The sequence below is a fragment of the Somniosus microcephalus genome, unplaced genomic scaffold (assembly GCF_052327205.1).
Source record: "Somniosus microcephalus isolate GS21.2 unplaced genomic scaffold, FLI_Smic_1.0 scaffold110, whole genome shotgun sequence".
Lineage (NCBI taxonomy): Eukaryota > Metazoa > Chordata > Chondrichthyes > Squaliformes > Somniosidae > Somniosus > Somniosus microcephalus.
Window position 1 is genome coordinate 681,056 of NW_028225297.1, and position 21,657 is coordinate 702,712.

At 46.5% G+C, this 21,657-nt stretch overlaps 6 non-coding genes and 2 pseudogenes across 6 annotated transcripts; all 8 read left to right on the top strand.

The window, feature by feature from the left end:
* Positions 1 to 1,578: 1,578 nt before the first annotated feature.
* Positions 1,579 to 1,697, top strand: LOC147083023 (5S ribosomal RNA). Its single transcript, XR_015076193.1, has one exon. It is a non-coding gene; the product is annotated as a 5S ribosomal RNA (ribosomal RNA).
* Positions 1,698 to 4,116: 2,419 nt separating this feature from the next.
* On the top strand, positions 4,117 to 4,235 carry LOC147083024 (5S ribosomal RNA). Its single transcript, XR_015076114.1, has one exon. It is a non-coding gene; the product is annotated as a 5S ribosomal RNA (ribosomal RNA).
* A 2,413-nt stretch (positions 4,236 to 6,648) lies between these two features.
* Positions 6,649 to 6,767, top strand: LOC147083025 (5S ribosomal RNA). The gene has a single exon (XR_015075994.1). It is a non-coding gene; the product is annotated as a 5S ribosomal RNA (ribosomal RNA).
* Positions 6,768 to 9,190: 2,423 nt separating this feature from the next.
* LOC147083026 (5S ribosomal RNA) lies at positions 9,191 to 9,309 on the top strand. The gene has a single exon (XR_015076176.1). It is a non-coding gene; the product is annotated as a 5S ribosomal RNA (ribosomal RNA).
* Positions 9,310 to 11,724: 2,415 nt separating this feature from the next.
* On the top strand, positions 11,725 to 11,843 carry LOC147083027 (5S ribosomal RNA). Its single transcript, XR_015076207.1, has one exon. It is a non-coding gene; the product is annotated as a 5S ribosomal RNA (ribosomal RNA).
* A 2,406-nt stretch (positions 11,844 to 14,249) lies between these two features.
* LOC147083028 (5S ribosomal RNA) lies at positions 14,250 to 14,364 on the top strand (annotated as a pseudogene).
* A 2,429-nt stretch (positions 14,365 to 16,793) lies between these two features.
* LOC147083029 (5S ribosomal RNA) lies at positions 16,794 to 16,912 on the top strand (annotated as a pseudogene).
* Positions 16,913 to 19,329: 2,417 nt separating this feature from the next.
* Positions 19,330 to 19,448, top strand: LOC147083030 (5S ribosomal RNA). The gene has a single exon (XR_015076187.1). It is a non-coding gene; the product is annotated as a 5S ribosomal RNA (ribosomal RNA).
* The last annotated feature ends 2,209 nt before the right edge of the window (positions 19,449 to 21,657 follow it).

A 21,657-nucleotide genomic window follows, 5' to 3' on the forward strand; every position in this document is an offset into this window, starting at 1 on the left:
CTTGAAATCTATTATTGACCCTTCTGCTAAGGGAAATAGGTCCTTCCTATCCACTCTATCTCGGCCCCTCATAATTTTACACACCTCAATTAGGTCTCGCCTCAGCCTCCTGTGTTCCAAAGAAAACAACCCCAGCCTATCCAATCTTTCCTCATAACTAAAATTCCCCAGCCCAGGCAACATCCTCGGAAATCTCCTCTGCACCTTCTCTAGTGCAATCGCATCCTTCTTGTAATGTGGTGACCAGAACTGCACGCGGCACTCTAGCTGCGGCCTAACTAGTGTTTTATACAGTTGAAGCATAACCTCCCCGCTCTTATATTCTACGCCTCGGCTAATAAAGGCAAGTATCCCGTATGCCTGCTTAACCACTTTATCTACCTGTCCTGCTACCTTCAGGGATCTGTGGACATGCACTCCAAGGTCCCGCTGATCCTCTGCATTTCTCAGTGTCCTACCATTTATTGTGTATTCCAACTGAATTCCATTTGCCACTGTTCTGCCCACTAGACGAGTCCATTGATATCTTCCTGCAGTCTACAGCATTCTGTTTCATTATTAACCACACGGCCAATTTTTGTATCATCTGCAAACTTCTTAATCATACTTCCTACATTCAAATCCAAATCATTGATATATACCAGAAAAAGCAAAGGGCCCAGTACTGAGTCGGTGCAGGCTCGATGGGCCGAAATGGCCTCTATCTGCACTGTGGGGTTTCTGTGATTCTGTGAGCCCTGCGGAACCCCACTGGAAACAGCCTTCCGGTCACAAAAACACCCTTCGACCATTACCCTTTGTTTCCTGCCTCTGAGCCAATTTTGGATCCAACTTGCCACTTTGCCTTGGATCCCATGGGCTTTTACTTTCGTGACCAATCTGGCATGCGGGACCTTATCAAAAGCCTTGCTAAAATCCATATAGACTACATCAAAGGCACTACCCTCATCGACCCTCCTTGTTACCTCCTCGAAAAATTGAATTGCGTTAGTCAGACACGACCTTCCGTTAAGAAATCCATGCTGACTGTCCCTGATTAATCCGTGTCTTTCTAAATGAAGATTTCTCCTGTCCCTCAGAACCTTTTCCAATAATTTTCCCACCACCGAGGTTAGGCTGACTGGCCTGTAATTATGCGGTCTATCCCTCTCTCCCTTTTGAAAGAACGGTAGCACGTTAGCAGTCCTCCAGTGGTCGGGCACCACACCTGTAGCCAGAGAGGATTGTAAAATGATGGTGAGAGCCTGTGCTATTTGGTGTCTTACTTCCCTTAAGAGTGTGGGATAGATTTGATGCGGGCCTGGGTATTTGTCCAGTTTGAAAGATGCTACAGCCCTTAAGACTTGGTGTTTGAGCATGTTTATTTGATGTAATATTTGAATAGAAGGCAATGAAGGGTTGGGCTTGTAGTTTGTTTGTGTGGGAGGCAGAGCAGCAAGAAGAGGTGGAGGGGGGGTGGGGGGTTGCGGGAGGAGTAAAATTTGTAAATGTAAATTGAGTGTTGAATACTTGTATGAATGCGTAGAAGAGAAAAAAATGGGCGACAGCTTTAAGTAAAGAGAAAGCCAGCTAGCATATGCCTACGGCCATACTAGTCTGAATACGCCCGATCTCGTCTGATCTCGGAAGCTAAGCAGAGTCAGGCCTGGTTAGTACTTGGATGGGAGACTGCCTGGGAATACCGGGTGCAGTAGGCTTTTGCTGCCGCCACAGGCTGCTCAACGTTTTGCACACACACGCGCACACACTGCTCTTAATCAATCAACATCCTTTTTGCTGCTCTCTCTCTCTCTCTCTCTCTCGCTTTCCTTTGACCATTTCTTCGCTGCACATTCTCCTGCTGCTACACAAATGCAAGGGGCTCCAGACACAGGGCCGAAATAAGCAGAAGAAGAAAATAAGATAGCCAAAATACACACACTGGCGGAGGGCCACCAGGACACAGCAGCAGAGAGGAGAGACAAGGTGCATAGAAAACTCGGAGGGACAAACAGCAACAGAACAAAGAAGAATGTAGAAAGAGCAGCAGTTAAATTCAGGAAAAAAGCAAAGCCAACTAGCATGCTGTTGAAATGCATGTGTGTTAATGCGAGGAGCGTTACAAATAAGATTGACGAGTTGCAGGCGCAAGTTGCCACATGGGGTTATGCAATAGTAGCCATAACGGAGACCTGGCTTCAAAATGGGCGGAATTGGAAACTAAACAATCCTGGCTACAATGTAATAACATTTGTAGAAGTCGTGTGGGCAGATGTCACATGATCAGGCAGAATCATAGAAATTTACAGCACAGAAGGAGGCCATTCGGCCCATCTTGTCCGTGCCAGCCGACAAAGAGCAATCCACCCAAATCCCACTTTACAGCACTTGGTCCGTAGCCTTGTAGGTTACGGCAGTTCAAGTGCATATCCAAGTACTTTTTAAACGTGATGAGGGTTTCTGCCTCTACCACCCTTTCAGGCAGTGCATTCCAGACCCCCACCATTCACTGGGTGAAAAAATGTCTCCTCAAATTCCCTGTAAACCTCCTACCAATTACTTGAAATCTATTATTGACCCTTCTGCTAAGGGAAATAGGTCCTTCCTATCCACTCTATCTCGGCCCCTCATAATTTTACACACCTCAATTAGGTCTCGCCTCAGCCTCCTGTGTTCCAAAGAAAACAACCCCAGCCTATCCAATCTTTCCTCATAACTAAAATTCCCCAGCCCAGGCAACATCCTCGGAAATCTCCTCTGCACCTTCTCTAGTGCAATCGCATCCTTCTTGTAATGTGGTGACCAGAACTGCACGCGGCACTCTAGCTGCGGCCTAACTAGTGTTTTATACAGTTGAAGCATAACCTCCCCGCTCTTATATTCTACGCCTCGGCTAATAAAGGCAAGTATCCCGTATGCCTGCTTAACCACTTTATCTACCTGTCCTGCTACCTTCAGGGATCTGTGGACATGCACTCCAAGGTCCCGCTGATCCTCTGCATTTCTCAGTGTCCTACCATTTATTGTGTATTCCAACTGAATTCCATTTGCCACTGTTCTGCCCACTAGACGAGTCCATTGATATCTTCCTGCAGTCTACAGCATTCTGTTTCATTATTAACCACACGGCCAATTTTTGTATCATCTGCAAACTTCTTAATCATACTTCCTACATTCAAATCCAAATCATTGATATATACCAGAAAAAGCAAAGGGCCCAGTACTGAGTCGGTGCAGGCTCGATGGGCCGAAATGGCCTCTATCTGCACTGTGGGGTTTCTGTGATTCTGTGAGCCCTGCGGAACCCCACTGGAAACAGCCTTCCGGTCACAAAAACACCCTTCGACCATTACCCTTTGTTTCCTGCCTCTGAGCCAATTTTGGATCCAACTTGCCACTTTGCCTTGGATCCCATGGGCTTTTACTTTCGTGACCAATCTGGCATGCGGGACCTTATCAAAAGTCTTGCTAAAATCCATATAGACTACATCAAAGGCACTACCCTCATCGACCCTCCTTGTTACCTCCTCGAAAAATTGAATTGCGTTAGTCAGACACGACCTTCCGTTAAGAAATCCATGCTGACTGTCCCTGATTAATCCGTGTCTTTCTAAATGAAGATTTCTCCTGTCCCTCAGAACTTTTTCCAATAATTTTCCCACCACCGAGGTTAGGCTGACTGGCCTGTAATTATGCGGTCTATCCCTCTCTCCCTTTTGAAAGAACGGTAGCACGTTAGCAGTCCTCCAGTGGTCGGGCACCACACCTGTAGCCAGAGAGGATTGTAAAATGATGGTGAGAGCCTGTGCTATTTGGTGTCTTACTTCTCTTAAGAGTGTGGGATAGATTTGATGCGGGCCTGGGTATTTGTCCAGTTTGAAAGATGCTACAGCCCTTAAGACTTGGTGTTTGAGCATGTTTATTTGATGTAATATTTGAATAGAAGGCAATGAAGGGTTGGGCTTGTAGTTTGTTTGTGTGGGAGGCAGAGCAGCAAGAAGAGGTGGAGGGGGGGTGGGGGGTTGCGGGAGGAGTAAAATTTGTAAATGTAAATTGAGTGTTGAATACTTGTATGAATGCGTAGAAGAGAAAAAAATGGGCGACAGCTTTAAGTAAAGAGAAAGCCAGCTAGCATATGCCTACGGCCATACTAGTCTGAATACGCCCGATCTCGTCTGATCTCGGAAGCTAAGCAGAGTCAGGCCTGGTTAGTACTTGGATGGGAGACTGCCTGGGAATACCAGGTGCAGTAGGCTTTTGCTGCCGCCACAGGCTGCTCAACGTTTTGCACACACACGCGCACACACTGCTCTTAATCAATCAACATCCTTTTTGCTGCTCTCTCTCTCTCTCTCGCTTTCCTTTGACCATTTCTTCGCTGCACATTCTCCTGCTGCTACACAAATGCAAGGGGCTCCAGACACAGGGCCGAAATAAGCAGAAGAAGAAAATAAGATAGCCAAAATATACACACTGGCGGAGGGCCACCAGGACACAGCAGCAGAGAGGAGAGACAAGGTGCATAGAAAACTCGGAGGGACAAACAGCAACAGAACAAAGAAGAATGTAGAAAGAGCAGCAGTTAAATTCAGGAAAAAAGCAAAGCCAACTAGCATGCTGTTGAAATGCATGTGTGTTAATGCGAGGAGTGTTACAAATAAGATTGACGAGTTGCAGGCGCAAGTTGCCACATGGGGTTATGCAATAGTAGCCATAACGGAGACCTGGCTTCAAAATGGGCGGAATTGGAAACTAAACAATCCTGGCTACAATGTAATAACATTTGTAGAAGTCGTGTGGGCAGATGTCACATGATCAGGCAGAATCATAGAAATTTACAGCACAGAAGGAGGCCATTCGGCCCATCTTGTCCGTGCCAGCCGACAAAGAGCAATCCACCCAAATCCCACTTTACAGCACTTGGTCCGTAGCCTTGTTGGTTACGGCAGTTCAAGTGCATATCCAAGTACTTTTTAAACGTGATGAGGGTTTCTGCCTCTACCACCCTTTCAGGCAGTGCATTCCAGACCCCCACCATTCACTGGGTGAAAAAATGTCTCCTCAAATTCCCTGTAAACCTCCTACCAATTACTTGAAATCTATTATTGACCCTTCTGCTAAGGGAAATAGGTCCTTCCTATCCACTCTATCTCGGCCCCTCATAATTTTACACACCTCAATTAGGTCTCGCCTCAGCCTCCTGTGTTCCAAAGAAAACAACCCCAGCCTATCCAATCTTTCCTCATAACTAAAATTCCCCAGCCCAGGCAACATCCTCGGAAATCTCCTCTGCACCTTCTCTAGTGCAATCGCATCCTTCTTGTAATGTGGTGACCAGAACTGCACGCGGCACTCTAGCTGCGGCCTAACTAGTGTTTTATACAGTTGAAGCATAACCTCCCCGCTCTTATATTCTACGCCTCGGCTAATAAAGGCAAGTATCCCGTATGCCTGCTTAACCACTTTATCTACCTGTCCTGCTACCTTCAGGGATCTGTGGACATGCACTCCAAGGTCCCGCTGATCCTCTGCATTTCTCAGTGTCCTACCATTTATTGTGTATTCCAACTGAATTCCATTTGCCACTGTTCTGCCCACTAGACGAGTCCATTGATATCTTCCTGCAGTCTACAGCATTCTGTTTCATTATTAACCACACGGCCAATTTTTGTATCATCTGCAAACTTCTTAATCATACTTCCTACATTCAAATCCAAATCATTGATATATACCAGAAAAAGCAAAGGGCCCAGTACTGAGTCGGTGCAGGCTCGATGGGCCGAAATGGCCTCTATCTGCACTGTGGGGTTTCTGTGATTCTGTGAGCCCTGCGGAACCCCACTGGAAACAGCCTTCCGGTCACAAAAACACCCTTCGACCATTACCCTTTGTTTCCTGCCTCTGAGCCAATTTTGGATCCAACTTGCCACTTTGCCTTGGATCCCATGGGCTTTTACTTTCGTGACCAATCTGGCATGCGGGACCTTATCAAAAGCCTTGCTAAAATCCATATAGACTACATCAAAGGCACTACCCTCATCGACCCTCCTTGTTACCTCCTCGAAAAATTGAATTGCGTTAGTCAGACACGACCTTCCGTTAAGAAATCCATGCTGACTGTCCCTGATTAATCCGTGTCTTTCTAAATGAAGATTTCTCCTGTCCCTCAGAACTTTTTCCAATAATTTTCCCACCACCGAGGTTAGGCTGACTGTCCTGTAATTATGCGGTCTATCCCTCTCTCCCTTTTGAAAGAACGGTAGCACGTTAGCAGTCCTCCAGTGGTCGGGCACCACACCTGTAGCCAGAGAGGATTGTAAAATGATGGTGAGAGCCTGTGCTATTTGGTGTCTTACTTCTCTTAAGAGTGTGGGATAGATTTGATGCGGGCCTGGGTATTTGTCCAGTTTGACAGATGCTACAGCCCTTAAGACTTGGTGTTTGAGCATGTTTATTTGATGTAATATTTGAATAGAAGGCAATGAAGGGTTGGGCTTGTAGTTTGTTTGTGTGGGAGGCAGAGCAGCAAGAAGAGGTGGAGGGGGGGTGGGGGGTTGCGGGAGGAGTAAAATTTGTAAATGTAAATTGAGTGTTGAATACTTGTATGAATGCGTAGAAGAGAAAAAAATGGGCGACAGCTTTAAGTAAAGAGAAAGCCAGCTAGCATATGCCTGCGGCCATACTAGTCTGAATACGCCTGATCTCGTCTGATCTCGGAAGCGAAGCAGAGTCAGGCCTGGTTAGTACTTGGATGGGAGACCGCCTGGGAATACCAGGTGCTGTAGGCTTTTGCTGCCGCCACAGGCTGCTCAACGTTTTGCACACACGCGCACACACTGCTCTTAATCAATCAACATCCTTTTTGCTGCTCTCTCTCTCTCTCTCTCTCTCTCTCTCGCTTTCCTTTGACCATTTCTTCGCTGCACATTCTCCTGCTGCTACACAAATGCAAGGGGCTCCAGACACAGGGCCGAAATAAGCAGAAGAAGAAAATAAGATAGCCAAAATACACACACTGGCGGAGGGCCACCAGGACACAGCAGCAGAGAGGAGAGACAAGGTGCATAGAAAACTCGGAGGGACAAACAGCAACAGAACAAAGAAGAATGTAGAAAGAGCAGCAGTTAAATTCAGGAAAAAAGGAAAGCCAACTAGCATGCTGTTGAAATGCATGTGTGTTAATGCGAGGAGTGTTACAAATAAGATTGACGAGTTGCAGGCGCAAGTTGCCACATGGGGTTATGCAATAGTAGCCATAACGGAGACCTGGCTTCAAAATGGGCGGAATTGGAAACTAAACAATCCTGGCTACAATGTAATAACATTTGTAGAAGTCGTGTGGGCAGATGTCACATGATCAGGCAGAGTCATAGAAATTTACAGCACAGAAGGAGGCCATTCGGCCCATCTTGTCCGTGCCAGCCGACAAAGAGCAATCCACCCAAATCCCACTTTACAGCACTTGGTCCGTAGCCTTGTAGGTTACGGCAGTTCAAGTGCATATCCAAGTACTTTTTAAACGTGATGAGGGTTTCTGCCTCTACCACCCTTTCAGGCAGTGCATTCCAGACCCCCACCATTCACTGGGTGAAAAAATGTCTCCTCAAATTCCCTGTAAACCTCCTACCAATTACTTGAAATCTATTATTGACCCTTCTGCTAAGGGAAATAGGTCCTTCCTATCCACTCTATCTCGGCCCCTCATAATTTTACACACCTCAATTAGGTCTCGCCTCAGCCTCCTGTGTTCCAAAGAAAACAACCCCAGCCTATCCAATCTTTCCTCATAACTAAAATTCCCCAGCCCAGGCAACATCCTCGGAAATCTCCTCTGCACCTTCTCTAGTGCAATCGCATCCTTCTTGTAATGTGGTGACCAGAACTGCACGCGGCACTCTAGCTGCGGCCTAACTAGTGTTTTATACAGTTGAAGCATAACCTCCCCGCTCTTATATTCTACGCCTCGGCTAATAAAGGCAAGTATCCCGTATGCCTGCTTAACCACTTTATCTACCTGTCCTGCTACCTTCAGGGATCTGTGGACATGCACTCCAAGGTCCCGCTGATCCTCTGCATTTCTCAGTGTCCTACCATTTATTGTGTATTCCAACTGAATTCCATTTGCCACTGTTCTGCCCACTAGACGAGTCCATTGATATCTTCCTGCAGTCTACAGCATTCTGTTTCATTATTAACCACACGGACAATTTTTGTATCATCTGCAAACTTCTTAATCATACTTCCTACATTCAAATCCAAATCATTGATATATACCAGAAAAAGCAAAGGGCCCAGTACTGAGTCGGTGCAGGCTCGATGGGCCGAAATGACCTCTATCTGCACTGTGGGGTTTCTGTGATTCTGTGAGCCCTGCGGAACCCCACTGGAAACAGCCTTCCGGTCACAAAAACACCCTTCGACCATTACCCTTTGTTTCCTGCCTCTGAGCCAATTTTGGATCCAACTTGCCACTTTGCCTTGGATCCCATGGGCTTTTACTTTCGTGACCAATCTGGCATGCGGGACCTTATCAAAAGCCTTGCTAAAATCCATATAGACTACATCAAAGGCACTACCCTCATCGACCCTCCTTGTTACCTCCTCGAAAAATTGAATTGCGTTAGTCAGACACGACCTTCCGTTAAGAAATCCATGCTGACTGTCCCTGATTAATCCGTGTCTTTCTAAATGAAGATTTCTCCTGTCCCTCAGAACTTTTTCCAATAATTTTCCCACCACCGAGGTTAGGCTGACTGTCCTGTAATTATGCGGTCTATCCCTCTCTCCCTTTTGAAAGAACGGTAGCACGTTAGCAGTCCTCCAGTGGTCGGGCACCACACCTGTAGCCAGAGAGGATTGTAAAATGATGGTGAGAGCCTGTGCTATTTGGTGTCTTACTTCCCTTAAGAGTGTGGGATAGATTTGATGCGGGCCTGGGTATTTGTCCAGTTTGAAAGATGCTACAGCCCTTAAGACTTGGTGTTTGAGCATGTTTATTTGATGTAATATTTGAATAGAAGGCAATGAAGGGTTGGGCTTGTAGTTTGTTTGTGTGGGAGGCAGAGCAGCAAGAAGAGGTGGAGGGGGGGTGGGGGGTTGCGGGAGGAGTAAAATTTGTAAATGTAAATTGAGTGTTGAATACTTGTATGAATGCGTAGAAGAGAAAAAAATGGGCGACAGCTTTAAGTAAAGAGAAAGCCAGCCAGCATATGCCTACGGCCATACTAGTCTGAATGCGCCCGATCTCGTCTGATCTCGGAAGCTAAGCAGAGTCAGGCCTGGTTAGTACTTGGATGGGAGACCGCCTGGGAATACCAGGTGCAGTAGGCTTTTGCTGCCGCCACAGGCTGCTCAACGTTTTGCACACACACGCGCACACACTGCTCTTAATCAATCAACATCCTTTTTGCTGCTCTCTCTCTCTCTCTCTCGCTTTCCTTTGACCATTTCTTCGCTGCACATTCTCCTGCTGCTACACAAATGCAAGGGGCTCCAGACACAGGGCCGAAATAAGCAGAAGAAGAAAATAAGATAGCCAAAATATACACACTGGCGGAGGGCCACCAGGACACAGCAGCAGAGAGGAGAGACAAGGTGCATAGAAAACTCGGAGGGACAAACAGCAACAGAACAAAGAAGAATGTAGAAAGAGCAGCAGTTAAATTCAGGAAAAAAGCAAAGCCAACTAGCATGCTGTTGAAATGCATGTGTGTTAATGCGAGGAGTGTTACAAATAAGATTGACGAGTTGCAGGCGCAAGTTGCCACATGGGGTTATGCAATAGTAGCCATAACGGAGACCTGGCTTCAAAATGGGCGGAATTGGAAACTAAACAATCCTGGCTACAATGTAATAACATTTGTAGAAGTCGTGTGGGCAGATGTCACATGATCAGGCAGAATCATAGAAATTTACAGCACAGAAGGAGGCCATTCGGCCCATCTTGTCCGTGCCAGCCGACAAAGAGCAATCCACCCAAATCCCACTTTACAACACTTGGTCCGTAGCCTTGTTGGTTACGGCAGTTCAAGTGCATATCCAAGTACTTTTTAAACGTGATGAGGGTTTCTGCCTCTACCACCCTTTCAGGCAGTGCATTCCAGACCCCCACCATTCACTGGGTGAAAAAATGTCTCCTCAAATTCCCTGTAAACCTCCTACCAATTACTTGAAATCTATTATTGACCCTTCTGCTAAGGGAAATAGGTCCTTCCTATCCACTCTATCTCGGCCCCTCATAATTTTACACACCTCAATTAGGTCTCGCCTCAGCCTCCTGTGTTCCAAAGAAAACAACCCCAGCCTATCCAATCTTTCCTCATAACTAAAATTCCCCAGCCCAGGCAACATCCTCGGAAATCTCCTCTGCACCTTCTCTAGTGCAATCGCATCCTTCTTGTAATGTGGTGACCAGAACTGCACGCGGCACTCTAGCTGCGGCCTAACTAGTGTTTTATACAGTTGAAGCATAACCTCCCCGCTCTTATATTCTACGCCTCGGCTAATAAAGGCAAGTATCCCGTATGCCTGCTTAACCACTTTATCTACCTGTCCTGCTACCTTCAGGGATCTGTGGACATGCACTCCAAGGTCCCGCTGATCCTCTGCATTTCTCAGTGTCCTACCATTTATTGTGTATTCCAACTGAATTCCATTTGCCACTGTTCTGCCCACTAGACGAGTCCATTGATATCTTCCTGCAGTCTACAGCATTCTGTTTCATTATTAACCACACGGCCAATTTTTGTATCATCTGCAAACTTCTTAATCATACTTCCTACATTCAAATCCAAATCATTGATATATACCAGAAAAAGCAAAGGGCCCAGTACTGAGTCGGTGCAGGCTCGATGGGCCGAAATGGCCTCTATCTGCACTGTGGGGTTTCTGTGATTCTGTGAGCCCTGCGGAACCCCACTGGAAACAGCCTTCCGGTCACAAAAACACCCTTCGACCATTACCCTTTGTTTCCTGCCTCTGAGCCAATTTTGGATCCAACTTGCCACTTTGCCTTGGATCCCATGGGCTTTTACTTTCGTGACCAATCTGGCATGCGGGACCTTATCAAAAGCCTTGCTAAAATCCATATAGACTACATCAAAGGCACTACCCTCATCGACCCTCCTTGTTACCTCCTCGAAAAATTGAATTGCGTTAGTCAGACACGACCTTCCGTTAAGAAATCCATGCTGACTGTCCCTGATTAATCCGTGTCTTTCTAAATGAAGATTTCTCCTGTCCCTCAGAACTTTTTCCAATAATTTTCCCACCACCGAGGTTAGGCTGACTGTCCTGTAATTATGCGGTCTATCCCTCTCTCCCTTTTGAAAGAACGGTAGCACGTTAGCAGTCCTCCAGTGGTCGGGCACCACACCTGTAGCCAGAGAGGATTGTAAAATGATGGTGAGAGCCTGTGCTATTTGGTGTCTTACTTCTCTTAAGAGTGTGGGATAGATTTGATGCGGGCCTGGGTATTTGTCCAGTTTGACAGATGCTACAGCCCTTAAGACTTGGTGTTTGAGCATGTTTATTTGATGTAATATTTGAATAGAAGGCAATGAAGGGTTGGGCTTGTAGTTTGTTTGTGTGGGAGGCAGAGCAGCAAGAAGAGGTGGAGGGGGGGTGGGGGGTTGCGGGAGGAGTAAAATTTGTAAATGTAAATTGAGTGTTGAATACTTGTATGAATGCGTAGAAGAGAAAAAAATGGGCGACAGCTTTAAGTAAAGAGAAAGCCAGCTAGCATATGCCTGCGGCCATACTAGTCTGAATACGCCCGATCTCGTCTGATCTCGGAAGCGAAGCAGAGTCAGGCCTGGTTAGTACTTGGATGGGAGACCGCCTGGGAATACCAGGTGCTGTAGGCTTTTGCTGCCGCCACAGGCTGCTCAACGTTTTGCACACACGCGCACACACTGCTCTTAATCAATCAACATCCTTTTTGCTGCTCTCTCTCTCTCTCTCTCTCTCTCTCGCTTTCCTTTGACCATTTCTTCGCTGCACATTCTCCTGCTGCTACACAAATGCAAGGGGCTCCAGACACAGGGCCGAAATAAGCAGAAGAAGAAAATAAGATAGCCAAAATACACACACTGGCGGAGGGCCACCAGGACACAGCAGCAGAGAGGAGAGACAAGGTGCATAGAAAACTCGGAGGGACAAACAGCAACAGAACAAAGAAGAATGTAGAAAGAGCAGCAGTTAAATTCAGGAAAAAAGCAAAGCCAACTAGCATGCTGTTGAAATGCATGTGTGTTAATGCGAGGAGCGTTACAAATAAGATTGACGAGTTGCAGGCGCAAGTTGCCACATGGGGTTATGCAATAGTAGCCATAACGGAGACCTGGCTTCAAAATGGGCGGAATTGGAAACTAAACAATCCTGGCTACAATGTAATAACATTTGTAGAAGTCGTGTGGGCAGATGTCACATGATCAGGCAGAATCATAGAAATTTACAGCACAGAAGGAGGCCATTCGGCCCATCTTGTCCGTGCCAGCCGACAAAGAGCAATCCACCCAAATCCCACTTTACAGCACTTGGTCCGTAGCCTTGTAGGTTACGGCAGTTCAAGTGCATATCCAAGTACTTTTTAAACGTGATGAGGGTTTCTGCCTCTACCACCCTTTCAGGCAGTGCATTCCAGACCCCCACCATTCACTGGGTGAAAAAATGTCTCCTCAAATTCCCTGTAAACCTCCTACCAATTACTTGAAATCTATTATTGACCCTTCTGCTAAGGGAAATAGGTCCTTCCTATCCACTCTATCTCGGCCCCTCATAATTTTACACACCTCAATTAGGTCTCACCTCAGCCTCCTGTGTTCCAAAGAAAACAACCCCAGCCTATCCAATCTTTCCTCATAACTAAAATTCCCCAGCCCAGGCAACATCCTCGGAAATCTCCTCTGCACCTTCTCTAGTGCAATCGCATCCTTCTTGTAATGTGGTGACCAGAACTGCACGCGGCACTCTAGCTGCGGCCTAACTAGTGTTTTATACAGTTGAAGCATAACCTCCCCGCTCTTATATTCTACGCCTCGGCTAATAAAGGCAAGTATCCCGTATGCCTGCTTAACCACTTTATCTACCTGTCCTGCTACCTTCAGGGATCTGTGGACATGCACTCCAAGGTCCCGCTGATCCTCTGCATTTCTCAGTGTCCTACCATTTATTGTGTATTCCAACTGAATTCCATTTGCCACTGTTCTGCCCACTAGACGAGTCCATTGATATCTTCCTGCAGTCTACAGCATTCTGTTTCATTATTAACCACACGGCCAATTTTTGTATCATCTGCAAACTTCTTAATCATACTTCCTACATTCAAATCCAAATCATTGATATATACCAGAAAAAGCAAAGGGCCCAGTACTGAGTCGGTGCAGGCTCGATGGGCCGAAATGGCCTCTATCTGCACTGTGGGGTTTCTGTGATTCTGTGAGCCCTGCGGAACCCCACTGGAAACAGCCTTCCGGTCACAAAAACACCCTTGTTTCCTGCCTCTGAGCCAATTTTGGATCCAACTTGCCACTTTGCCTTGGATCCCATGGGCTTTTACTTTCGTGACCAATCTGGCATGCGGGACCTTATCAAAAGCCTTGCTAAAATCCATATAGACTACATCAAAGGCACTACCCTCATCGACCCTCCTTGTTACCTCCTCGAAAAATTGAATTGCATTAGTCAGACACGACCTTCCGTTAAGAAATCCATGCTGACTGTCCCTGATTAATCCGTGTCTTTCTAAATGAAGATTTCTCCTGTCCCTCAGAACTTTTTCCAATAATTTTCCCACCACCGAGGTTAGGCTGACTGTCCTGTAATTATGCGGTCTATCCCTCTCTCCCTTTTGAAAGAACGGTAGCACGTTAGCAGTCCTCCAGTGGTCGGGCACCACACCTGTAGCCAGAGAGGATTGTAAAATGATGGTGAGAGCCTGTGCTATTTGGTGTCTTACTTCTCTTAAGAGTGTGGGATAGATTTGATGCGGGCCTGGGTATTTGTCCAGTTTGAAAGATGCTACAGCCCTTAAGACTTGGTGTTTGAGCATGTTTATTTGATGTAATATTTGAATAGAAGGCAATGAAGGGTTGGGCTTGTAGTTTGTTTGTGTGGGAGGCAGAGCAGCAAGAAGAGGTGGAGGGGGGGTGGGGGGTTGCGGGAGGAGTAAAATTTGTAAATGTAAATTGAGTGTTGAATACTTGTATGAATGCGTAGAAGAGAAAAAAATGGGCGACAGCTTTAAGTAAAGAGAAAGCCAGCTAGCATATGCCTACGGCCATACTAGTCTGAATGCGCCCGATCTCGTCTGATCTCGGAAGCTAAGCAGAGACAGGCCTGGTTAGTACTTGGATGGGAGACCGCCTGGGAATACCAGGGTAGGCTTTTGCTGCCGCCACAGGCTGCTCAACGTTTTGCACACACACGCGCACACACTGCTCTTAATCAATCAACATCCTTTTTGCTGCTCTCTCTCTCTCTCTCTCTGTCTCTCTCTCTCGCTTTCCTTTGACCATTTCTTCGCTGCACATTCTCCTGCTGCTACACAAATGCAAGGGGCTCCAGACACAGGGCCGAAATAAGCAGAAGAAGAAAATAAGATAGCCAAAATACACACACTGGCGGAGGGCCACCAGGACACAGCAGCAGAGAGGAGAGACAAGGTGCATAGAAAACTCGGAGGGACAAACAGCAACAGAACAAAGAAGAATGTAGAAAGAGCAGCAGTTAAATTCAGGAAAAAAGCAAAGCCAACTAGCATGCTGTTGAAATGCATGTGTGTTAATGCGAGGAGCGTTACAAATGAGATTGACGAGTTGCAGGCGCAAGTTGCCACATGGGGTTATGCAATAGTAGCCATAACGGAGACCTGGCTTCAAAATGGGCGGAATTGGAAACTAAACAATCCTGGCTACAATGTAATAACATTTGTAGAAGTCGTGTGGGCAGATGTCACATGATCAGGCAGAATCATAGAAATTTACAGCACAGAAGGAGGCCATTCGGCCCATCTTGTCCGTGCCAGCCGACAAAGAGCAATCCACCCAAATCCCACTTTACAGCACTTGGTCCGTAGCCTTGTAGGTTACGGCAGTTCAAGTGCATATCCAAGTACTTTTTAAACGTGATGAGGGTTTCTGCCTCTACCACCCTTTCAGGCAGTGCATTCCAGACCCCCACCATTCACTGGGTGAAAAAATGTCTCCTCAAATTCCCTGTAAACCTCCTACCAATTACTTGAAATCTATTATTGACCCTTCTGCTAAGGGAAATAGGTCCTTCCTATCCACTCTATCTCGGCCCCTCATAATTTTACACACCTCAATTAGGTCTCGCCTCAGCCTCCTGTGTTCCAAAGAAAACAACCCCAGCCTATCCAATCTTTCCTCATAACTAAAATTCCCCAGCCCAGGCAACATCCTCGGAAATCTCCTCTGCACCTTCTCTAGTGCAATCGCATCCTTCTTGTAATGTGGTGACCAGAACTGCACGCGGCACTCTAGCTGCGGCCTAACTAGTGTTTTATACAGTTGAAGCATAACCTCCCCGCTCTTATATTCTACGCCTCGGCTAATAAAGGCAAGTATCCCGTATGCCTGCTTAACCACTTTATCTACCTGTCCTGCTACCTTCAGGGATCTGTGGACATGCACTCCAAGGTCCCGCTGATCCTCTGCATTTCTCAGTGTCCTACCATTTATTGTGTATTCCAACTGAATTCCATTTGCCACTGTTCTGCCCACTAGACGAGTCCATTGATATCTTCCTGCAGTCTACAGCATTCTGTTTCATTATTAACCACACGGCCAATTTTTGTATCATCTGCAAACTTCTTAATCATACTTCCTACATTCAAATCCAAATCATTGATATATACCAGAAAAAGCAAAGGGCCCAGTACTGAGTCGGTGCAGGCTCGATGGGCCGAAATGGCCTCTATCTGCACTGTGGGGTTTCTGTGATTCTGTGAGCCCTGCGGAACCCCACTGGAAACAGCCTTCCGGTCACAAAAACACCCTTCGACCATTACCCTTTGTTTCCTGCCTCTGAGCCAATTTTGGATCCAACTTGCCACTTTGCCTTGGATCCCATGGGCTTTTACTTTCGTGACCAATCTGGCATGCGGGACCTTATCAAAAGCCTTGCTAAAATCCATATAGACTACATCAAAGGCACTACCCTCATCGACCCTCCTTGTTACCTCCTCGAAAAATTGAATTGCGTTAGTCAGACACGACCTTCCGTTAAGAAATCCATGCTGACTGTCCCTGATTAATCCGTGTCTTTCTAAATGAAGATTTCTCCTGTCCCTCAGAACTTTTTCCAATAATTTTCCCACCACCGAGGTTAGGCTGACTGGCCTGTAATTATGCGGTCTATCCCTCTCTCCCTTTTGAAAGAACGGTAGCACGTTAGCAGTCCTCCAGTGGTCGGGCACCACACCTGTAGCCAGAGAGGATTGTAAAATGATGGTGAGAGCCTGTGCTATTTGGTGTCTTACTTCTCTTAAGAGTGTGGGATAGATTTGATGCGGGCCTGGGTATTTGTCCAGTTTGAAAGATGCTACAGCCCTTAAGACTTGGTGTTTGAGCATGTTTATTTGATGTAATATTTGAATAGAAGGCAATGAAGGGTTGGGCTTGTAGTTTGTTTGTGTGGGAGGCAGAGCAGCAAGAAGAGGTGGAGGGGGGGTGGGGGGTTGCGGGAGGAGTAAAATTTGTAAATGTAAATTGAGTGTTGAATACTTGTATGAATGCGTAGAAGAGAAAAAAATGGGCGACAGCTTTAAGTAAAGAGAAAGCCAGCTAGCATATGCCTACGGCCATACTAGTCTGAATGCGCCCGATCTCGTCTGATCTCGGAAGCTAAGCAGCGTCAGGCCTGGTTAGTACTTGGATGGGAGACTGCCTGGGAATACCAGGTGCAGTAGGCTTTTGCTGCCGCCACAGGCTGCTCAACGTTTTGCACACACACGCGCACACACTGCTCTTAATCAATCAACATCCTTTTTGCTGCTCTCTCTCTCTCTCTCTCTCGCTTTCCTTTGACCATTTCTTCGCTGCACATTCTCCTGCTGCTACACAAATGCAAGGGGCTCCAGACACAGGGCCGAAATAAGCAGAAGAAGAAAATAAGATAGCCAAAATACACACACTGGCGGAGGGCCACCAGGACACAGCAGCAGAGAGGAGAGACAAGGTGCATAGAAAACTCGGAGGGACAAACAGCAACAGAACAAAGAAGAATGTAGAAAGAGCAGCAGTTAAATTCAGGAAAAAAGCAAAGCCAACTAGCATGCTGTTGAAATGCATGTGTGTTAATGCGAGGAGTGTTACAAATAAGATTGACGAGTTGCAGGCGCAAGTTGCCACATGGGGTTATGCAATAGTAGCCATAACGGAGACCTGGCTTCAAAATGGGCGGAATTGGAAACTAAACAATCCTGGCTACAATGTAATAACATTTGTAGAAGTCGTGTGGGCAGATGTCACATGATCAGGCAGAATCATAGAAATTTACAGCACAGAAGGAGGCCATTCGGCCCATCTTGTCCGTGCCAGCCGACAAAGAGCAATCCACCCAAATCCCACTTTACAGCACTTGGTCCGTAGCCTTGTAGGTTACGGCAGTTCAAGTGCATATCCAAGTACTTTTTAAACGTGATGAGGGTTTCTGCCTCTACCACCCTTTCAGGCAGTGCATTCCAGACCCCCACCATTCACTGGGTGAAAAAATGTCTCCTCAAATTCCCTGTAAACCTCCTACCAATTACTTGAAATCTATTATTGACCCTTCTGCTAAGGGAAATAGGTCCTTCCTATCCACTCTATCTCGGCCCCTCATAATTTTACACACCTCAATTAGGTCTCGCCTCAGCCTCCTGTGTTCCAAAGAAAACAACCCCAGCCTATCCAATCTTTCCTCATAACTAAAATTCCCCAGCCCAGGCAACATCCTCGGAAATCTCCTCTGCACCTTCTCTAGTGCAATCGCATCCTTCTTGTAATGTGGTGACCAGAACTGCACGCGGCACTCTAGCTGCGGCCTAACTAGTGTTTTATACAGTTGAAGCATAACCTCCCCGCTCTTATATTCTACGCCTCGGCTAATAAAGGCAAGTATCCCGTATGCCTGCTTAACCACTTTATCTACCTGTCCTGCTACCTTCAGGGATCTGTGGACATGCACTCCAAGGTCCCGCTGATCCTCTGCATTTCTCAGTGTCCTACCATTTATTGTGTATTCCAACTGAATTCCATTTGCCACTGTTCTGCCCACTAGACGAGTCCATTGATATCTTCCTGCAGTCTACAGCATTCTGTTTCATTATTAACCACACGGCCAATTTTTGTATCATCTGCAAACTTCTTAATCATACTTCCTACATTCAAATCCAAATCATTGATATATACCAGAAAAAGCAAAGGGCCCAGTACTGAGTCGGTGCAGGCTCGATGGGCCGAAATGGCCTCTATCTGCACTGTGGGGTTTCTGTGATTCTGTGAGCCCTGCGGAACCCCACTGGAAACAGCCTTCCGGTCACAAAAACACCCTTCGACCATTACCCTTTGTTTCCTGCCTCTGAGCCAATTTTGGATCCAACTTGCCACTTTGCCTTGGATCCCATGGGCTTTTACTTTCGTGACCAATCTGGCATGCGGGACCTTATCAAAAGCCTTGCTAAAATCCATATAGACTACATCAAAGGCACTACCCTCATCGACCCTCCTTGTTACCTCCTCGAAAAATTGAATTGCGTTAGTCAGACACGACCTTCCGTTAAGAAATCCATGCTGACTGTCCCTGATTAATCCGTGTCTTTCTAAATGAAGATTTCTCCTGTCCCTCAGAACTTTTTCCAATAATTTTCCCACCACCGAGGTTAGGCTGACTGGCCTGTAATTATGCGGTCTATCCCTCTCTCCCTTTTGAAAGAACGGTAGCACGTTAGCAGTCCTCCAGTGGTCGGGCACCACACCTGTAGCCAGAGAGGATTGTAAAATGATGGTGAGAGCCTGTGCTATTTGGTGTCTTACTTCCCTTAAGAGTGTGGGATAGATTTGATGCGGGCCTGGGTATTTGTCCAGTTTGAAAGATGCTACAGCCCTTAAGACTTGGTGTTTGAGCATGTTTATTTGATGTAATATTTGAATAGAAGGCAATGAAGGGTTGGGCTTGTAGTTTGTTTGTGTGGGAGGCAGAGCAGCAAGAAGAGGTGGAGGGGGGGTGGGGGGTTGCGGGAGGAGTAAAATTTGTAAATGTAAATTGAGTGTTGAATACTTGTATGAATGCGTAGAAGAGAAAAAAATGGGCGACAGCTTTAAGTAAAGAGAAAGCCAGCCAGCATATGCCTACGGCCATACTAGTCTGAATGCGCCCGATCTCGTCTGATCTCGGAAGCTAAGCAGAGTCAGGCCTGGTTAGTACTTGGATGGGAGACCGCCTGGGAATACCAGGTGCAGTAGGCTTTTGCTGCCGCCACAGGCTGCTCAACGTTTTGCACACACACGCGCACACACTGCTCTTAATCAATCAACATCCTTTTTGCTGCTCTCTCTCTCTCTCTCTCTCTCTCTCGCTTTCCTTTGACCATTTCTTCGCTGCACATTCTCCTGCTGCTACACAAATGCAAGGGGCTCCAGACACAGGGCCGAAATAAGCAGAAGAAGAAAATAAGATAGCCAAAATACACACACTGGCGGAGGGCCACCAGGACACAGCAGCAGAGAGGAGAGACAAGGTGCATAGAAAACTCGGAGGGACAAACAGCAACAGAACAAAGAAGAATGTCGAAAGAGCAGCAGTTAAATTCAGGAAAAAAGCAAAGCCAACTAGCATGCTGTTGAAATGCATGTGTGTTAATGCGAGGAGCGTTACAAATAAGATTGACGAGTTGCAGGCGCAAGTTGCCACATGGGGTTATGCAATAGTAGCCATAACGGAGACCTGGCTTCAAAATGGGCGGAATTGGAAACTAAACAATCCTGGCTACAATGTAATAACATTTGTAGAAGTCGTGTGGGCAGATGTCACATGATCAGGCAGAATCATAGAAATTTACAGCACAGAAGGAGGCCATTCGGCCCATCTTGTCCGTGCCAGCCGACAAAGAGCAATCCACCCAAATCCCACTTTACAGCACTTGGTCCGTAGCCTTGTAGGTTACGGCAGTTCAAGTGCATATCCAAGTACTTTTTAAACGTGATGAGGGTTTCTGCCTCTACCACCCTTTCAGGCAGTGCATTCCAGACCCCCACCATTCACTGGGTGAAAAAATGTCTCCTCAAATTCCCTGTAAACCTCCTACCAATTACTTGAAATCTATTATTGACCCTTCTGCTAAGGGAAATAGGTCCTTCCTATCCACTCTATCTCGGCCCCTCATAATTTTACACACCTCAATTAGGTCTCGCCTCAGCCTCCTGTGTTCCAAAGAAAACAACCCCAGCCTATCCAATCTTTCCTCATAACTAAAATTCCCCAGCCCAGGCAACATCCTCGGAAATCTCCTCTGCACCTTCTCTAGTGCAATCGCATCCTTCTTGTAATGTGGTGACCAGAACTGCACGCGGCACTCTAGCTGCGGCCTAACTAGTGTTTTATACAGTTGAAGCATAACCTCCCCGCTCTTATATTCTACGCCTCGGCTAATAAAGGCAAGTATCCCGTATGCCTGCTTAACCACTTTATCTACCTGTCCTGCTACCTTCAGGGATCTGTGGACATGCACTCCAAGGTCCCGCTGATCCTCTGCATTTCTCAGTGTCCTACCATTTATTGTGTATTCCAACTGAATTCCATTTGCCACTGTTCTGCCCACTAGACGAGTCCATTGATATCTTCCTGCAGTCTACAGCATTCTGTTTCATTATTAACCACACGGCCAATTTTTGTATCATCTGCAAACTTCTTAATCATACTTCCTACATTCAAATCCAAATCATTGATATATACCAGAAAAAGCAAAGGGCCCAGTACTGAGTCGGTGCAGGCTCGATGGGCCGAAATGGCCTCTATCTGCACTGTGGGGTTTCTGTGATTCTGTGAGCCCTGCGGAACCCCACTGGAAACAGCCTTCCGGTCACAAAAACACCCTTCGACCATTACCCTTTGTTTCCTGCCTCTGAGCCAATTTTGGATCCAACTTGCCACTTTGCCTTGGATCCCATGGGCTTTTACTTTCGTGACCAATCTGGCATGCGGGACCTTATCAAAAGCCTTGCTAAAATCCATATAGACTACATCAAAGGCACTACCCTCATCGACCCTCCTTGTTACCTCCTCGAAAAATTGAATTGCGTTAGTCAGACACGACCTTCCGTTAAGAAATCCATGCTGACTGTCCCTGATTAATCCGTGTCTTTCTAAATGAAGATTTCTCCTGTCCCTCAGAACTTTTTCCAATAATTTTCCCACCACCGAGGTTAGGCTGACTGGCCTGTAATTATGCGGTCTATCCCTCTCTCCCTTTTGAAAGAACGGTAGCACGTTAGCAGTCCTCCAGTGGTCGGGCACCACACCTGTAGCCAGAGAGGATTGTAAAATGATGGTGAGAGCCTGTGCTATTTGGTGTCTTACTTCCCTTAAGAGTGTGGGATAGATTTGATGCGGGCCTGGGTATTTGTCCAGTTTGAAAGATGCTACAGCCCTTAAGACTTGGTGTTTGAGCATGTTTAT